This window comes from Heterodontus francisci, chromosome 19 (genome assembly GCF_036365525.1).
Source record: "Heterodontus francisci isolate sHetFra1 chromosome 19, sHetFra1.hap1, whole genome shotgun sequence".
NCBI classification, from domain to species: domain Eukaryota; kingdom Metazoa; phylum Chordata; class Chondrichthyes; order Heterodontiformes; family Heterodontidae; genus Heterodontus; species Heterodontus francisci.
This window is the reverse complement of record NC_090389.1, coordinates 26334370-26353478: the sequence shown is the minus strand read 5'-3', so window position 1 is coordinate 26353478 and position 19109 is coordinate 26334370.

The following is a 19109-nucleotide window of genomic DNA, read 5'->3' as shown; positions in this document are numbered from 1 at the left end:
TTGCCACACCTCCAAGTTTGGTATCAGCAGCAAATTTTGAAATTCTACTCTAGCACTGACCCTTGGGGAACACCACTGCCTGTCATGCTCCAGTCTGAAAAATAACTGTTTACCACAAGTTGCTGTTTTCTGTCCTTAAGCCAACTTTTTATCCAAGCTGACACTGACCCTCCTACTCCATGAACTTCAGTTTTGTTGACTAGCATTTTACATGGTACTTTGTCAAACACTTTCGAAAAATCCATCTGGACAACATCCATTGCATTCCCTTGATGAACCTTTCTGTTACTTCATCAAAAAATTCAATTTGATTAGTCAAGCACAATCTGCCTTTTACAAATCCATGCTTACTATCCTTGATGAACTCTACTCTCTCCAAGTGCCTGTTGATTTTTTTCCCCTGATTATTGTTTCTAAAACCTTACCCATTACTGATGTTAAACTGACTGGCCTGTAGCTGTCAGGAATGTCTTTACACCTTTTCATGAATAAGGGTGTCACATTTGCCACTCTCCAATTCTCTGGCGCCTCACTGGGAGCTAGGAAAGTTTGGAAGATTATGGCAAGCCCTTCCACTATCTCCACCCGCTTCCTTTAGCAACCTGGCATGAAAGCCATCCGGACCAGGTGATGTATCCACTCTAAGCATAACCAGCCTTTCCATTACATCCTGCCTCCCAATTTTCACTCCATCCATTACCTCTACCATCTCTACTTCTACTGATATTTTGTCAGCATCCTCTTTCTTAGTAAACACCAATACAAAGTGCTGATTAAGTATTCTAGCCTTGCCCTGTGTCTCGAAGCCTATATCACCTTCTTTGTCCCTAATAAGACCCACTCTGTCTCTTACTACCCACTTACTATTTATATCACGTTAGAGGATTTTTGGTTCCCTTTCACGTTGACTGCCATACTGTTCCGATCGTCTCCGTTTGCCAGTCTTATTTTACGCTTCACTTCACCTCTCAACTTATTGTATTTGGCCTGGTTCTCACTTGAAAAATTCACCTGACATGCATCATACACCTTTTTTTGTTTCATCATATTCTTTATTTCCTTCATCATTCAAAGAGCCCTGGCTTATGTTCCCTTACCTTTCGCCCTTGTTGGAATGTATCTAGCCCACACCTGAAGCACTTCTCCCTTAAAGATCACTCTTTGTTCCATTACAGATTTTCCTGTCAGTCCTTGGTTCCATTTTACCCTGCCTAGATCCTTTCTCAATACATTGAAGTTAGCCCTCTTCCAGTCTAGATGTTCTACTTCAATAAAGTGTTTGACGAAGTACCACATAAAAGCCTACATAAGAACATTGCATGTTCTCCCTGTGTCTGCGTGGGTTTCCTCCGGGTGCTCTGGTTTCCTCCCACATGCCAAAGACTTGCTGGTTGATAGGTTAATTGGCCATTATAAATTGTCCCTAGTATAGGTAGGTGGTAGGGAAATATAAGGACAGGTGGGGATGTGGTAGGAATATGGAATTAGTGTAGGATTAGTATAAATGGGTGGTTGATGGTTGGCACAGACTCGGTGGGCCGAAGGGCCTGTTTCAGTGCTGTATCTCTAAACTAAACTAAACTAAACTTTCCTTCACTATTCCCGTATCCCTTGATATTTTTACTATGTAGAAATCTATCAATCTCAGTCTTAACCATATTCAATGTCTGAACCTCCACAGCTGTCTGGGGTAGAGAATTTTAAAGTTTCACCACCCTCTGACTGAAGAAGTTCCTCCTCATCTCAGTCCTAAATGGTCTGCCTCTTATTCTGAGACTGTGTCCACTGGTTCTAGACTCCCCAGCCAGGGGAAACATCCTTCCTGCATCTACCCTGTTGAGCCCTGTAAGAATTTTATATGTTTGAATGAGATTACCTCTCATTCTTCCAAACTCCAGAGAATAAAGAGTACTTTAGATTGTTCCTTGCTTTTCCATTACTAGTCTAAATCTTATGATAAGATGATCACTCTTATCCAAGTGTTGCCCTTCAGCCACTTGGTCCACTTTGCCCGACTCATTCCTCAGCAATGACTCCTTCCTTGTTGGACCGAGAGCATACTGGGCAAGGAAGTTCTCCTGAACACGTTTCACAAATTCTTCCGCCTCCTTAGCCTTTACTCTAACACTAACCCAATCTATATTTGGGTAAAGTACCCCAATATCACCATTCTAGGGGCTGTATTATATGGGCCCCACGAGACAGGTTAGGAGGTGGGGGTGTCCATAGAATTGCAGCAGGAAGTTGGGGGGGAGGGGGGTTGGTGGAGGGCCCATCACAATGCAATTTTGTCAGGGGTGGGATGGGCGTTGATGGCTTTCATCCCCAGATGCCATTTGAGGCCCTTAAATGGCCTATTAATGGCTATTTAAGGGCTCTTGCTACCATTGCTGAGATTTAACTGGTGGTGGGGGGTGAAGGGGGGGTTACGCCAAGCAGGGAGGTCGCCTAGTAAAAAAAAGAATCATCCTCCCTGTGGGCTTGGGGGGGTTGCTATTCCCCTGTGGGCAATCTGTGGACGACGGAGGGCCCCCGCTGCAAAACCTGCACCAACTTGAACCCCCTACCCCCTGCATTAAATTCCCTCCTTGCACCCCTCACCCAGCCTGTTAGTCTGGCCCTGGTGATCCCGCCTAACTTACCTTAAATCCGGGCTTCAGCATGGGGCCTGGGGCCAAGGGCTCTTGTAGTACTGGCAGTGGCCACTGCTTCCAATGGCACTGCCGATAATACTGAACTGCCGACCCTTTGATTAGCCAGCAGCTCTTTGAAGCGGGATCCCCGTCTTTAAAGGGACAGTGATCCCGGCACCGGGCTGTTTATTGGCCCAGCACGGTAGAATTGCTCCTGCGGGGCTCCAGCTGGTTCAGGTGACATTCCCCTGCCATTTCGGCCCAGTGCCAGGAGCCCTGCCATGGCCACAAAATTCAACCTATTGTTCTGCACATCTCTGTGAATTCCCTGCAGATTTTCTCCTCTATCTCTTTCACTATTTGGAGGCCTATAGAATACCCCAGTAGCATGATCATCCCCTTTTTGCTTCTCAACTCTAACAAATGGATTCTGCCCTTGTCTTTCCAACACGACAATATCTTCCCTAATATGCACTGCCACCCCATCTCTCCTTTTCTCTTCGCTAACTTTTCTGAACAATTTATATCCTTGAATATTAAGGACCCAGTCCTCACCATTTTTAAGCCACATTTCTGTTATTGCCACTACATCATATTCCCACATGGCTATTTAAAGTACCAACTTTATTCACCACACTTTGTGCGGTTACATACATGCATTGTAAACCTCTCTTTTTATTCCTCCTGGTCCTTCTTAATATGCTGCTATCTAATCTGGTACTGCTTCCTTCTCCAGTACTATCCAACACTCTCACTTTAGGCACCTCTGTTCTACGTGTATATGCTGGTGCCCATTCCACTGACAATTTAATTTAAACCATCCCCAACCACACTCGTGAATCTCCCTGCAAGGACATTGGTCTCAGTCCTGTTGAGGTGCAACCTGTCTCTTTTGAATAGGTGCCTCCTGTCCCTGTAAGATTTTTGTGTGTTTAGGTGGGATGTTGACTAGCTTTTGACCCACAAGGTACAACTCTGGTTTCTTAATCAAGATAGAGAGTTTATTAAGTACAGCAAGAATATACAAGAAATACTTAACCAAAGGCAGTAGTTATACAGCAGGATATCGGGTGTCCTCGGTCCTTGCCTTCCAAGCTGCGGTGGTGTTGTCTTCTTTCTTGAGGTGTCCTGTTGACTGTAAGTTGGTTTCTTGAACGTGAAACGGTGAAATGGTGCGCGCCGAGTGGCCCCAACACCTGCTATTTATGACCCCCTCTGAGGATTCCTTCCTTCCATATTAGGTTATTAGTCCACCTTAACCCTTTGATTGGTCAGGTATGACCTCACCTTCTGTACATTGTCCCTTTTTGATTAGTTTATAGTAATCAGATTCCAGCAGATATGACCCTACCCTTTGTACATTGTCTCTGCAGACAGCTTGATGGCCGAAGTCATTGTCACACAATGGGAAATGTTTGCTGTCAATTCAAGTCTTGAATAGTTTCTGAATATCTTTATTTGCATTATCATCCTTCGTGAGGCCTACACATCTATCCCTTATTGTGACTGAGTCTGTCTTAGTTGAAATGTAGAATGGGCATCCGGTCTCATTGCAACCCTACTTCTGCTCTGGTTGTTATAATAAACACCGTCTTCCACCATCTCCCCACTACAGTATACCAACATACATTTCACATTTAACAACATGATTCTAAACACAAAGTTCACAACTTAGTTCTAATCTAATGCATTGATATATATGTATATATATTACCCAAAGTATAAATATTCCCGAGCATAACTGCAACATCATTTAAAATCATTCTAATTTAAAACATAGCGTCTCACATGAGTTTTATCAGACCATAACTTACAGATACACCCAACAGATAAAACTAACCCTTTATTTCCTACACCCCGAGTTGGTCCCAATGCCCCAAGAATCTGATGCCCTCCCTGCTGCACAATGCATCAAGCCACACATTGATCCACACTATTTCCTATTTCTACTCTCGTCAGTACACAGCACTCCAGATGTGGTCTCACCAATGCCCTGTATAAATGTAGCATATCCTCTGTACTTCTGTATACAATTCCCCTCACAATAAATGGTAAAATTCTATTAGCTTTCCTAATTACTTGCTATACCTGCATACTAACCTTTTGTGATTCGTGCACTAGGACACCTAGATCCCTCTGCATCTCAGAGCTCTGCAATCTCTCACCATTTATTCTTTCTGCTAAAATCTAGAGATTACGATCTTCAAGGCCTTTTTAACTTCCTCCTTAGCTCCTGAAAATCTGATGTTAGTATTTTAATACCTGCCCTCTCGATGTTGTGAGTACTGACGTGTACCACAGCTACTGGCTCAATGCCTTCCACCTGCATAATATTCTGCACCCTCTCTGTGATGTCCTTTACCCTGGCACCAGTTACAAAAATGCCTGTTCCCTTGACTATGGAATCTCTTATAATGACTGTATTTCTACTCTTTGTTGCTCCTTGGCAAGATGTAATGAGTGGTGTGCCACAGGGATCAGTCCTGGGGCCTCAACCTTTTACAATTTATATAAATGACTTGGATGAAGGGACTGAAGGTATGGTCGCTAAAGTTATTGATGACACAAAGATAGGTCGGAAAGTAAGTTGTGAAGGGGATATAAGGAGGCTACAACGCAATTTAGATAGGTTAAGTAAGTGGGCAAAGATCTGGCAAATGGAGTATAGTGTGGGAAAATGTGACATTGCCCATTTTAGCAGGAAGAATAATTGGTGAGAGATTGCAAAGCTCTGAGTTGCAGAGGGATCTGGGTGTCCTAGTGCATGAATCGCAAAACGTTAGTATGCAGGTATAGCAAGTAATTAGGAAAGCTAATAGAATTTTAGCATTTATTGCGAGGGGAATTGAATACAAAAGTAGGGAGGATACGCTACAGTTATAAAAGGCATTGGTGAGACCACATCTGGAGTACTGTGTACAGTATTGGTCTCCTTATTTAAGGAAGGATGTGAATGCATAGCAAGCAGTTCAGAGAAGGTTTACTAGACTAATACCTGGAATAGGCGAGTTGTCTTATGAGGAAAGGTTGGACAGGCTAGGCTTGTATCTGCTGGAGTTTAGAAGAGTAAGAGGTGACTTGATTGAAACATATAATGTCCTGAGGGGTCTTGACAGGGTGGACGTGGGAAGGATGTTTCCTCTTGTGGGCGAATCTAGAAGTAACGATCACTGTTTAAAAATAAGGGGTCGCCCAATCAAAACAGAGATGAGGAGAATTTTTTTTTTCGCTCAGAGAGTCGTGAGTCGTTTGGAATTCTCTTCCTCAAAAGGTGGTGGAGTCTTTGAATATTTTTAAGGCAGAGGTAGATAGATTCTTGATAACCAAGGGGGATGAAAGGTTATCAGGGGTAGGTGGGAATGTGGAATGGAGGTTACAATCAGCCATGATCTTGTTGAATGGTGGAGCAGGCTAAAGGAGACGAGTGGCCTACTCCTGCTTCTAATTCGTATGTTTGTGTGTTTCTGTGCAGTCCCTTGCCCATTGGTGCCACGGTCTGAGCTGCACTCCATCAAGGTGTTGTCACTCCCAGCAGTCGCCAATGCTGAGTACCTATTTAAGAATGGCACACACACCAAAGACTCCTGCACTTTCTGCCTCTTCCTACTCTTCCAGATTGCCACCCATCTGCTATCCTGAACTCTCTCTGACTGTGGGGTGGCCATCTCCTGGAACATATGATCTAGGAAAATCTCAGCCTCCCTGATGTTCTGCAGTGACTCCAGTAACCCTCATGCTCAGAAATCCTGAGCTCAAGCTCAAGCAGCTGGAGACATTTCTTGCACACGTGGTTCCCCAAGACACATGAAGTTTCCTGAAGATCCCACATGGTCCAGGAATTGCAAGCAGCAAGTCTCAGATGCTCATCCATGATCTAAAAAAACCCTTGATTCCCTCTTTTACAATCTCGTTAGAACCTTGTTTAAACTATTAATTTTAATTAATGCCTCTAGATCTGCTTTTTGCTAATACTTCTATTTATTCACTTATTGTTATATTTCGCCTATTCACAATGAATATGGAGAAATATTTGTTTGCGAATAGGATCAATGTTTACAAAGAGAGATCGTTTTAGGTGATTGAATAGCACACATGACTACAGGGTGATGCCCTGCTCCTAAATATTGCTCAAAGAATGGGTGCAACACAAAGCAAAAATGGACAATAATCCTTGGGCATCTCCAGTACTGTACCTTACCTTTTTGCAATATAGCTTTTTCAGTGGCAGATAAATGAAAACAACCACAAGTCCACTTTACAGCCTGGCAGAGGCAGTGAAAATCAACCCCCGAAAATTATCTGGTCTTTCATGAAGTTTCTATTTGGCTGCTACCTTTAAGGCACAGGCAACATGGGAAATTTCTCTCATTTATTTTGCTGCAACAAACAGACTTCCTCCACATGCACCCAAAGTCGGCACTCTACATGGCAACAAGGACTTCCTGGAAATTCACACATTGTCCCAGACACCCCAGCTGCAGAGCACGTTTGGTGCATTTTAGTTGTGTTGCTCCCAGAGAATGCCCAGAGAGAGAGATTGCCCCTATGGTAGCTGTCTAGGGGAGGGGCCAGCATTATGTAGTGGAGAATTGTGAATGGCTGACTATTTTGGAGTTATGTTGGTTTAAATTTGGGTATTAGGGATCATTGATGCAGAAAGTTCCCTCCAGAGATGAACTAGGTGGAACTTTTAATCTCTGGTTCTTTACATCATAAAAGAATGATTTTATCTGCATTTTCTGCCTCTCTCAGAAGAACACAAGAACACAAGAACTAGGAGCAGAAGTAGACCATATGGCCCATCAAGCCTGCTCCACCATTCAATATGATCATGGCTGATCTTGGGCTTCAATTTCACTTTCCTGCCCATTCCCCATATCTGTTGATTCCCTGCGAGACCAAAAATCTATCTATTCCAGCCTTAAATATATTCAATGATGGAGCATCCACAACTCTCTGAGGTAGGGAATTCCAAAGATTCACAACCCTTTGAGTGAAGTAATTTCACCTCATCTCAGTCTTGAATGATTGACCCCTTATCCTGAGACTGTGCCCCCGTGTTCTATCCTATCAAGCCCTTTCAGAATCTTGATTGTCTCAACTAGATTGCCTCTTATTCTTATAAACTCCAGAGAATATAGGCCCAATTTACTCAGCCTCTCATCACAGGACAACCCCGTCATCCCAGAGACCAATTTAGTAAATCTTCGCTGCACTGCTTGCAGTGCAAGTATATCCTTTCTTATATGTGGAGACCAAAACTGCACACAGTATTCCAGGTGCTGTCTCACCAAAGCCCTGTACAATTTTAGTACGACTTCTTTATTCCTGTACTTCCATCCCCTTGCAATAAAGGTCAACATGCCATTTGCCTTCCTAATAGCCTGCTGCACCTGCATGTTAACTTTATACGTTCCTTGTATGAGTACCCCCAAGTCTTTCTGAACATCAACATTTACCAGTTTCACACTTTTAAAAAAATATTCTGTTTTTCTATTTTTACAACCAAAGTAAACAACTTCACACTTTCCTACATTATATTCCATTTGCCATCTTGTTGCCCACTCAATTAACCTGTCTATATCTCTTTGCAGCCTCTCTACATCCTCCCCAAAGCTTACATTTCAACCGAGCTTTGTATCAGCAAACCTAGATACATTTCTCTCTCTCTCTTCATCCAAGTCATTAATATAGAGTGTAAATAGCTGAGGCCCCAGCACTGGTGCTTGCAGCTCCCCACTATTCACTGCCTGCCAACTCGAAAATGCCCCATTTATTCCCACCCTGTGCTTCCTGTCTGTTAACCAATCCTCTATCCACGCTAATATATTACCCCCAACACCATGAGCCCTTATCTTGCCTATTAATCTTTTATGTGGCACCTTATCGAATGCCTTTTAGAAATCCAAGAATACTACATCTACTGGTTCCTCTTTCTCTAACCTACTGGTTACATCCTCAAAAAACTGTAATAAATTTGTCAAACGGGACAAATGATTTCACGTGGGGTAGGGAGTCTATATATTGTGATGCATAAGTGATCGCAACTGTATGTGACAGACTGGATGAACCAAAGGGTCTTTTCCTGTCTGTCATTGTTTATATGTTGTAGAAATCAGAGACGGTGGGTTGGGCTTTCCTCTCCCCTTTGGATTGAGGTGGTGTCAACTAATTGCATCAGGAAAATGTGACTAGAAGACCGAGCACCAAATTCCCATGCTAAATTTTGGCCTCAGTAATTTTCCTCCCCTCCTTCTCTGGTGGGATCTGAACCACCCTTCCCTTGGCATCCCTGCTATATTTAATGGTGAGGTCACAGGGCCGAGGAAACCAACTGCTTCCCCAGTCTTTCTGCTGCAGTAACATTGACTCACTGCAAGACCAGCACAAGAGTGATAATTCTAACACCGCAGCAGCAAGAAGAACATCAAAGGCAAAAACGAAGAGAGAGGACATTGTTTTGGCCACATCTCCCTCTCTTCTGCCCTCATCTTGCTAGCAGCTCATGTAAACCCATTCGGCAGTAGTGTTCTGAAATCCAGTGGCCCTTTAATGGATTTTGCGTGCTGCAGTGAGTGCCCATGATTTTCGCAGAGGCAGGTTTCCCCATCCAGAATGATAATGCCACCGGAAACCTGTCCAGGAAAAATGGATCCTGGTTGCATTTTGGCCAGGATGGCAGGTCTGTTCATCTATGGAGGTGATACTCTCCTCAAAGGAAAGTCCAGCCTGTAGATTACAAACAATATCACTGCTTGATGTCTCATTGATTTCCCAGCTCTGTGTAGTGACTGGTACTATAACATAGACACAGTAATTGCTCAGCGTATACATCAGACAGCACTGTCTAGATATTTATATTGGTTATTGAGTACTTAGTGTAACAATTCACGTTACCACAGGTGGGGTAGAGTCCATGACAGGATGTATTTTCACCTTATTAAAGGTGAGTTGGATGCCCTGATAGAAAAGATTTTGTCCACATAATATTTTTGCGAGTATTTAAAAATGATTCCACATTCATCTTCAACTTGAATTCCCTCAGTGAAATGGATACTTGTAGGTTTCAGAGATATCTTGATATATTGTAGACATATTTAAGCATTTTCACACAACAGTCATTCATTTGTAGAAGTCTGTGTTTAGGCACAACATATCTAAGGGATGCATTAAGACCAGGTGAGAAAGGGGTCTAGGGGTTCCCCCTCAGCCTACGCTCTGGTTTGACCGTAACAGGGTTTAATTTTTAAAACACCGTATTTTTAGTTCCCACTTTAGTGAATCCTTTTCACTGCTCTCCAATTGTAAAGTAAAGAAATCAACCAGACAAGTTTTCTTAGATATAAGCAAGAAAGGTGGAAGTTTACTAATTTAAATTCTAATTCAGTTAATGACTACGAATACGCGACACGACCACGCTAGCATCTATACGTGATAAACACACACACAGATAGAGACAGAAAAGAAGAAAGAATAAAGGGGAAAAGTTAGACGCAATAGTTGGGATTTATTTACGGTCCTTTGAGTTCAAAGTAGAGTCTTTGATTGCCAGTAAGTCTTGCTGTTTCGTTGGGACCCAGTCCACACTTTAAAACTTGTTTCGATGTAGGAAGTGGAAGTTCAAGGAGTGATGAGCAACTTGAGAAATTGAATGACGAATCAGACTTTGTACAGAGTTTTTCTATGGAATCACAACAATAATGTAACAAAAAAATCTTAGACATGTTACCAAGGAGATTAACGCTGGTTTCGCAGATTTGTGAGACAGAGAGACAGTGCTACCCAGAAGAGAGGCTGTCTTCTTCCAAGTTCACTTGCAATCTCACCAAAACTGGTCTGTGAGCAGTTTAAAACCAAATCTGGGCTCGCAGGTTAGTCATGTGACTAGTTGTTTTTTAACAAACTCCTGTGTTTGTGGATTCTCCATCTTAGCAGGCACACTGGAATGCTGGCTTTCTTATACATTCAATGTCTGGTGATCAAAATCCATTTGGGTTAATTGGATCAGGTAGCAGTTCTATTGTCTTTCTAGGCAACTGTCTCTTGAAATGCAATTTTTCCAGCCACTGCTGATCTCTTTAAATAATTCATCCCTTCAGTCCAGCAACAATTTACAATTAATGTTCTTCATATGAAGAAATTAATATGACTCATTCTTGACAGGTGGGGTCTTCATGACAGATGTTTTACTTGAGGGAATTGGAGCAAGGCTAGTTTTCTGTTATTTTGATCCATATAGATGTGTGTGAGTATCTTCAATGAAAATAAGGAAAATTGTATATTATTTAGCAAGGTGGCTTATGATTAGATTCATTACAAGTGGCTGCTATGCTGATGAGTTAAAATTTATATGGACAATCCTTATATTCAAATTACCACATAATCTTTAATGGATGGATATTTTTATCTTAACTGCTGTTATTTCTCAGCTAGTGACCAGGTCTTCCAATTTCAATTAGACATTGACCTGCGCAACAGAGTCCCATCTAATGCACATAAAACTTATTCAATTGAAGAAATGAAGGGGAATTGAATCAATTTCTGATTCTGCTAAGCACACAGCAGTTTGGGGTATGAAAATGGAATTCAGGAAAATCCTTGCCTATTAGATCCTAAAAATAACTTAGATCAGAGGATGTGCTGAATGCTTGTTTTTTTTTTTGTTCCTATGTTATTGCATCAGAGATATCTATTTCAATGGCTGTTGAAGAGTGAATTCTATGAAAAATATCTGATCCAGACAGCCTCTAACCAAGGCTTACAAAGTGCAAGAACATAGGAAGATGGAGAAACAACAAGCATGCGTTTTCATATATTCTTTGATGTAGAAAACATTTCACAGATGGAGGTAGGAACTGATAGCACACCAGAGATTAGGAAATTTTGTAGGATTTATGGATGAAGAGATGGATTTTGAGAAGCTTTTAAAAAGTGGAAAGAGTGGTGAGAAAGTGAAGAGGTCAAGGGAGACATTACAGAAACAAGGACTGATTTGACTGAAGGCTATATTACTGATGATGCTGGAGTGAAGAGGAGGGGTGGGGTAAATATAACGCCATAATTTTATTTTATTCATTCATTCATGGGATGTGGGCATCACTGGCTATGCCAGCATTTATTGCCCATCCCTAATTGCCCTTGAGAAGGTGGTAGTGAGCAGCCTTCTTGAACCGCTGCAGTCCGTGTGAGGTAGGTACACCCACAGTGCTGTTAGGAAGGGAGTTCCAGGATTTTGACCCAGTGGAAGTGACGGAACCGCGATATAGTTCCAAGTCAGGATGGTGTGTGACTTGGAGGGGAACTTGCAGGTGGTGGTGTTTTCATGCATCTGCTGCCCTGGTCCTTCGAGGTGGTAAAGGTCGCGGGCTTGGAAGGTGTTGTCTAAGGAGCCTTGGTGCGTTGCTGCAGTGCATCTTGTAGATGGCACACACTGCTGCCACTCTGCGTCGGTGGTGGAAGGAGTGAATGTTTGTGGATAGTGTGCCAATCAAGCGGGCTGCTTTGTTCCGGATGGTGTCAAGCGTCTTGAGTGTTGTTGGAGCTGCACCCATCCAAGCAAGTGGAGAGTATTCCATCACACCCCTGACTTGTGCCTTGTAGATGGTGGACAGGCTTTGGGGAGTCAGGAGGTGAGTTACTCGCAGCAGGATTCCTAGCCTCTGATCTGCTCTTGTAGCCATAGTATTCATATGACCACTCCAGTTCAGTTTCTGGTCAATGGTAGTCCCGAGGATGTTGATAATGGGGGATTCAGCGATGGTAATGCCATTGAATGTCAAGGGGAGATGGTTAGATTCTCTCTTGTTGAATTCTGGGTACTGCCTGTGTGGAGTTTGCAAGTTCTCCCTGTGTCTGCGTGGGTTTCCTCCGGGTGCTCCGGTTTCCTCCCACATGCCAAAAGATTTGCAGGCTGATAGGTAAATTGGCCATTATAAATTGCCCCTAGTATAGGTAGGTGGTAGAGAAATATAAGGACAGGTGGGGATGTGGTAGGAATATGGAATTAGTGTAGGATTAGTATAAATGGGTGGTTGATGGTCGGCACAGACTCGGTGGGCCGAAGGGCCTGTTTCAGTGCTGTATCTCTAAACTAAACTGAACTAAATAGTCATTGCCTGGCACTTGTGTGGCGCAAATGTTACTTGCCACTTATCAGCCCAAGCCTGGATATTGTCCAGGTCTTGTTGCATAATCAGAGGTTTGGAGAGGAAAGGAGGGGGTATTGGGCTAGAACATTTGGAGAGATAGGATGGAGAAACTCTAGGGAAGGATAAAGAGGATGGGGGTCATGGACAAATTTCCTGCAGGGCAGGACCTGAGTTTTGGAGAAGTTGGACTTTATGAAGGAGGGAGGATGCAAAGGTCGATGACAAAGGTATTGAAGTAATTGAGGTTGAAAATAATGAAGGAATGTATAAAGAGTTTCAGCAGCATGGAAACTGAGGTAGGGACGGAAGTGAGCAAAGTTGCATTGGAAGAATAAGTAACCTTGGTAATGGATATGCTAAAGGGTTTAAAAGTCAGGTCATGCCAAGATTATGAGCACCCTGGTCCAACCTTAGAAAATGACCAGGGAGTAAGAATGCATCAATATCAAGGGAGTGCTGTATGTGACCAAAAGAGCTGAAGACAATATTTTGGCCTCCCTGATGATGAGCTGGAGAGGATAGTGCCTCATCCAGTATCTAATGATAGAGAAGCACTCTGACAACATGAAGGTCGTCAAGGGATCGAAGCTAGCCTGTCATCAACATCCTGTGGAAATAAACCCTACATTTGTGGATGATGCAAAGGGGTAGGATGTAGATCAATTTTTGAAGGACTCCAGAGTGAAAATGTAGTGGAGAGAAGAGAGGTCATTCCTAGAAATACACAGTTTGCATTTGGACAGGTAAGAATGGAACCATACAAGGTTTATGAGAGGAGCGTGGCATGATCAGCCATGTCAAATAAGAGAGGGGCACAAATCTAATTGAAGGGGTTAAAACAAGGAATTTCAGGAGACCGGGCACATAGCTAAAAATGACAACACTTACAAAGACCTCAGAAAAGACTCAATGACCATCTCCAACAATGGAGAATCTAAGCATCTCCCCTTGATGTTCAACAGCATAACCATTGCAGAATCCCCCATTATCAACATCCTGGGGGTTACCATTGACCAGAAACATAACTGGACCAGCCATATAAATAATGTGGCAACAAGAGCAGGTCAGAGTCTGGGAATTCTGTGCTGAGTAATTCACCTCCTGACTTCCCAAAGCCTGTCCATCTGCAAGGCACAAGAGTGTGATGGAATACTCTCCACTTGCCTGGATGAGTGCAGCTCCATCAACACTCAGGAAGCTCAACACCATCCAAGACAAAGCAGCCCACTTGATCGTCACTCCATCCAGCACCATAAACTTGGACTTCTTCCATCACTGGCGCACAGTGGCAGCAGTATGTACCATCTACAAGATGCACTGCAGCGACTCACCAAGGCTCCTTTGACAGTACCTTCCAAACCTGCACCTAGAAGAACAAGGACAGAAGATCCAAGTCAATCACCATCCTGACTTGAAACCATATCACCGTTCATTCACTGTCGCTGGGTCAGAATCCTGGAACTCCTTCCTTAACAGCACTGTGGGTTTACTTACATCAGATGCACTGCAGCGGTTCAAGAAGGCAGCTTACCACCACCTTCTCAAAGGCAAATAGGGATGGGCAATAAATACAGACCTTACCAGTGATGCCCACATGCCCTGAAGGAATTTTAAAAAAGGGAGATTGGACATGGGGCAGAAATTAGAGATGGATGAAGTATACTTTTTAGGGTGGCAATGATGATCGTAGTTTTGAAGGGGAGAGGGACAGGGTTAGGAAAGGGAGCTGACACCTTCACTTTTCTGAATATACATGGTGTGTTTACATTCTACACATGAATCACTGCTTATAATGTTAAGGATTAAGCAGCAATTCAGATGAGCGCGATTCCTATAGAACTGGAGAATGCATTTTGAGAATGTATATGTACAGCTTGCTTTGTTTAGTTGCTGTGACTATACCAACATTAAATTAAGTTTCAGAATTTTCTGGTAATCCAATGCAAATTGTAATGAAAGAGATATGTTTTCTGATTTAAGATACCTGACTTCTGACCAAAGGTAACCAGTGGTTATATTTACAGCTACAAGATGACAGTTGCTTCCTAGTTTTGTGTCAACACCTTTTAATCAAGCCTGCGAAACGCTGTATTACTGACAAGATTTCACAGTGCCCGCTGATAATTATACAGTAGCTGATATCTTGGCTGAAAATATGTTCAGCCAATGGAGGAATCTGCAGTTCCAATCAATGCTACTGCTTGATTACTGCTTCAGAATACATGCTTTACACATGTGAGATGAGACTTGACCAGTGTCCCTTCCCATCCTTGCATAGATGACCTGGCACCAACTAATGAAATGCTACTTCAATTGTCAATCAAGTTTGTAACACAGTGGGCTGGATTTTATCAGTTCTTTGTGGACAGGCTAGACCATAAGAGTGCTGGTGAAATGGCGGCAGAAGGCTGAGAAAGGTGAGACATTATCCCATCACCACGGCATATCACCAACAATGGAAACCTCAGTGGCGTGCAGCCAATTGTGCCAAATAAGTGCCCAATTTAAGGCCACATCCACCCCTGCTGGCATTTTACTAGCATTCGGAGGGGCAGCCGACACATGGGCAGCTCACCAGGTAAACCCTGGCAGCCTCCCAATGGGTGGGGGCCCTCCTTAAGACGGCCCAGTGGTGATGGCACCACTGCTGCAATCTGCCTGCCTGGCCCTGGCACAGAACTTAAACAAGTTTATCTTCTCTTTGAGGAGACACTCTCTCCTTCATCCTGCAGCCTCAGCAGTGGTCACCTGTAACGGTGGCATTGCTGAGGCTGTTGAGCTGCCGGTGCTCTGATTGGCCTGGCAGCTTAGCGAGAGGGGCCCATTGTCTTCAACTGGACAGCTGTCCTAGCGGCGGCCTGTTAATCTAAGTTTCAGGAGCCAGGATCCCTGCCCCTTTAAAGACGGGGATCCCGGCTCCAAGGGGTGCTGGCCGATCAGAGGGCTGGCAGCTCAGCAGTATCGGCAGTGCCACCCTGAGCAGTGCCAGTACTGCAAGAGGCCTTAGACCCAGCACTGGAGCCCTGAACCCAAGGTGAGGTCCAAGGTCTGTCTGGAAGGCCCCAGCGATGGGATTGGGAGGGTGGTCATGCAGTCCAGGGGGAAGGGCATCCTGGCGGGGTAAACTGGTTCCCAGTGGGGGTCCTCCGTGGGCCACAGATTGCTCATAGAGGAGGGCCCCCGCTGGCCCACAGGGAGGGTGCTTCATTTCACAAAGCGCTCTCCCCTCATGGCAGAGGCACCCCGCCGCTGCTGGTAAGATCCCAGCGGCAGTGGGAAAAGTGCCTCAATTTTCTGTCAATAGGCCACTTAAAGGCCTCAATTGGCCTCCGAGCAGGAAGGCTGTTGTCAGCCGATCCCACCCCAGAAGATCGCTTGGTGATGGGGAAGCAAAGGGCCCACCGCCGCATGCACCCCCCCCAACCCTGCCCCGCCGCTACACGTCAATATACTTGGTGCCCCCCCCACCCCAGGGGGCCACGTAAAATCCCAGCCTTCTTACCGCCTTGGAAAATTCAGCCCAAAGTTGGAAAATGGCATTGACTGAAAGCAATTCAACTCTAAATATATACTTGAGCTAAATAAGGCTAATGATTAGCAGCTCAAGTTCTGTGACATCAGATTGCTTTCGTTTCCTCATTACAACAGTGACTACATTTCAATAAAATACTTCATTGGCTATCAAGAATGATGGAACATTACTATGGGGATAAAGGACTAATTAATTCTTCAGTGAGATGTGTGAGAAACAGCCAATAAATCTATTAAACATATTTAGAATAAACCCAAATAAAGCAAATACACATTACAGGTGCAGCAGGGAAAAAGTGCATGTTAATCTCCTAGATACAAATTGGTACAGGATTTAAGAAGTTATAAATATTTCATCAAAGTTTACATTTAGTGGTTAAAATTGTACTGTACAATATTAGTATTAAACTGATTAATGTGTTGATATAAAATATCTACTTCTGCTATTTTAGAATATTTCATATAAAGCTATTAATGCATTACTTACCAATATTGTAGAGGCTGACTTCAATTCTTTACATTTGCATGGTATGTTTCTCTGCAAACTCCTCCCATCAACCAAACTCTCTGGGCTGAATCTTGTGGTCCTGCCACCGGGTGTAAAAATGGCAGCCGGTATGCACAAGTTACGCACCACCGCGCTGCCATGCTGTGCAATCTTGAGCCCAGTGGCTCATTATCATATGCAGAGTGGCCACCCCCAGATCACGTGGCAGGGTTTGCCCTGGCAATGCCGTGAACGGCACCAACTGTTTCTGCGCAGGCATTGGCGCCATTTTTAAAGGGCTGCCAGCCCTGCGAAGGAACTGCAGACTTGCCCCCGTTCCCCCCAAACGACAGCAAAATTACATATTTGCCCCATTCCCCCCCAACTACGCTATCACTGTAGAGCTGACCCCTTCTTCCCCCCAACTGCACTAAGTGCAGAATTCACCCCTTCGTTCCCTCCTCTACACTAAAAATGCTAAGTTCACCATTCCCTTCCCCCCCCACCCCCACCCACACTACACAACAAATGCAGAAATCCCCCCCAACCCCAACACGGCGTCGCCAGCTTTCCTTGGACGGGAAAGTGAAAGCACGTGAGTACTGCCCGTCACGCTGAAGGTCTGGAACTGCAGGATTAGATTTTAATTCATGCCAACAGGTCATTTAAATGTGTAATGCCGTGTCCCCTCGCAGAGCGGCGGAGGGCCCGCCATGGAGCTTCCCTGCCACCGGGAAAATCAGGCCTAGCAATCCTGGTGTTGGGTTCCATGGCGGGCCGCTGCCAGTCCAATCTTCTAGCCACCCCTGTCACAGAGCCCTGCGCACACAGCGGGGAGGCCAAGCAGTGTTTGCAGAGAGCACGTGGTGCAAAGAGTCTGGTCCTTTTAAAATCTGTCAGTTGTTCTTAAAGGGAAGCTGCACTGAATGACAGGGGGCTACTGAATATCAGTGCTGCAATTCTAAACAAGGGAAAATGGAACACCAGGGCAAAGAGAGGGCTTCCAGGTTCAAGGATGCAGCACTGGAGGCATTAGTGGTGGAGGTGGACAGGGGGAGAGAGGTCATATTTCAGCAGGAGCCAAGAGGCTTTCAAGGAATGACCTTAGAAGGGAATGGGAGCAGGCAGCCATGGAGGTCAACTCCCACGTCTGGCTCTGAGGACCGGACAGCAGTGCCACAAGAAGTTCCACTACATCATGTGGGTGATCGAGGTCAGTGAATGCATCTTCACATGACATCTCCTACCCACCGCAACACCAACCTCTCACATTGCTCAATGCACCACCTCCCCAGCACTCACCCATCAACACTCACTGGCACTCAGGACTCATGTCAAACATCCAGATATTCCACCTCACCCTCACACACATTCCACTGATGCCAGCCTCACACCCAGCTCCCACTGCTTCCACATACCACCAGCTATTCAGCTATGGCAGGCACATCACTCAAACACAGCGCAACACAATCACTGACATTCTATCCCCTCTCTTGCAGAAAAAGGTGACCCATAACAGGAGCGAGCAGAGCAGAACTGGTGGGGGACAAGGATGCCTGGATCTCCAGAGCTCTACGGAGGAGATGATTTTGCACATCATATGCAGGTTGCAACATGGCACCCGGCATGAGAACATTGAGGATGATGGTATGTTCCTGCCTTATGTCCCTTCTCAACTCCCAGTTCACCTGCATCCTGTTATCTGGCATGTTGAGCAAGCTGCTGATGGTGTGACCATGGACCTTTAGCTCTCCTTCCTGCCCCAAACCCCTTCCCTCAACCCATCCTACCCTTACTCATTTTTTGCTTCCAAGAACTGCAACCTGCACAGCCACAGCAGCCCCAGGAGGAGGAGAAAGAGCAACTGGACAGTACTGATGAAGATGCCCTATTACTTGATTTGACACTCACAGCAACCATCATACACTGGCATTGCACTTAACTTAGAGGCTACTGTAGTGTTGGGATCTGCATTTCGTGATTCACCGGGAAGGAAGTAGCAGTGGGTGACCATTTTGGAGATAATGACCATAATACAGTTAGATTTAGCATTTTTATGGAAAAGGACAAAGACAGAACAGGAGTAAAAGTTCTAAATTGGGGTAAGGCGAGTTTTACGAAGCTGAGAGGTGATCTGGCGAAAGTGGACTAGATACAGCTACTTGAAGGAAAAGTGGCAAACCAGTGGGAGGCATTCAAAAGTGAGATTCTACGGGCATAGTGTAGACATGTCTCCACAAGAAAAAGGGTGGTACTGCCAAATCTAGAGCCCCCTGGTTATCTAGAAACATACATGGTAAGAGAAAACAG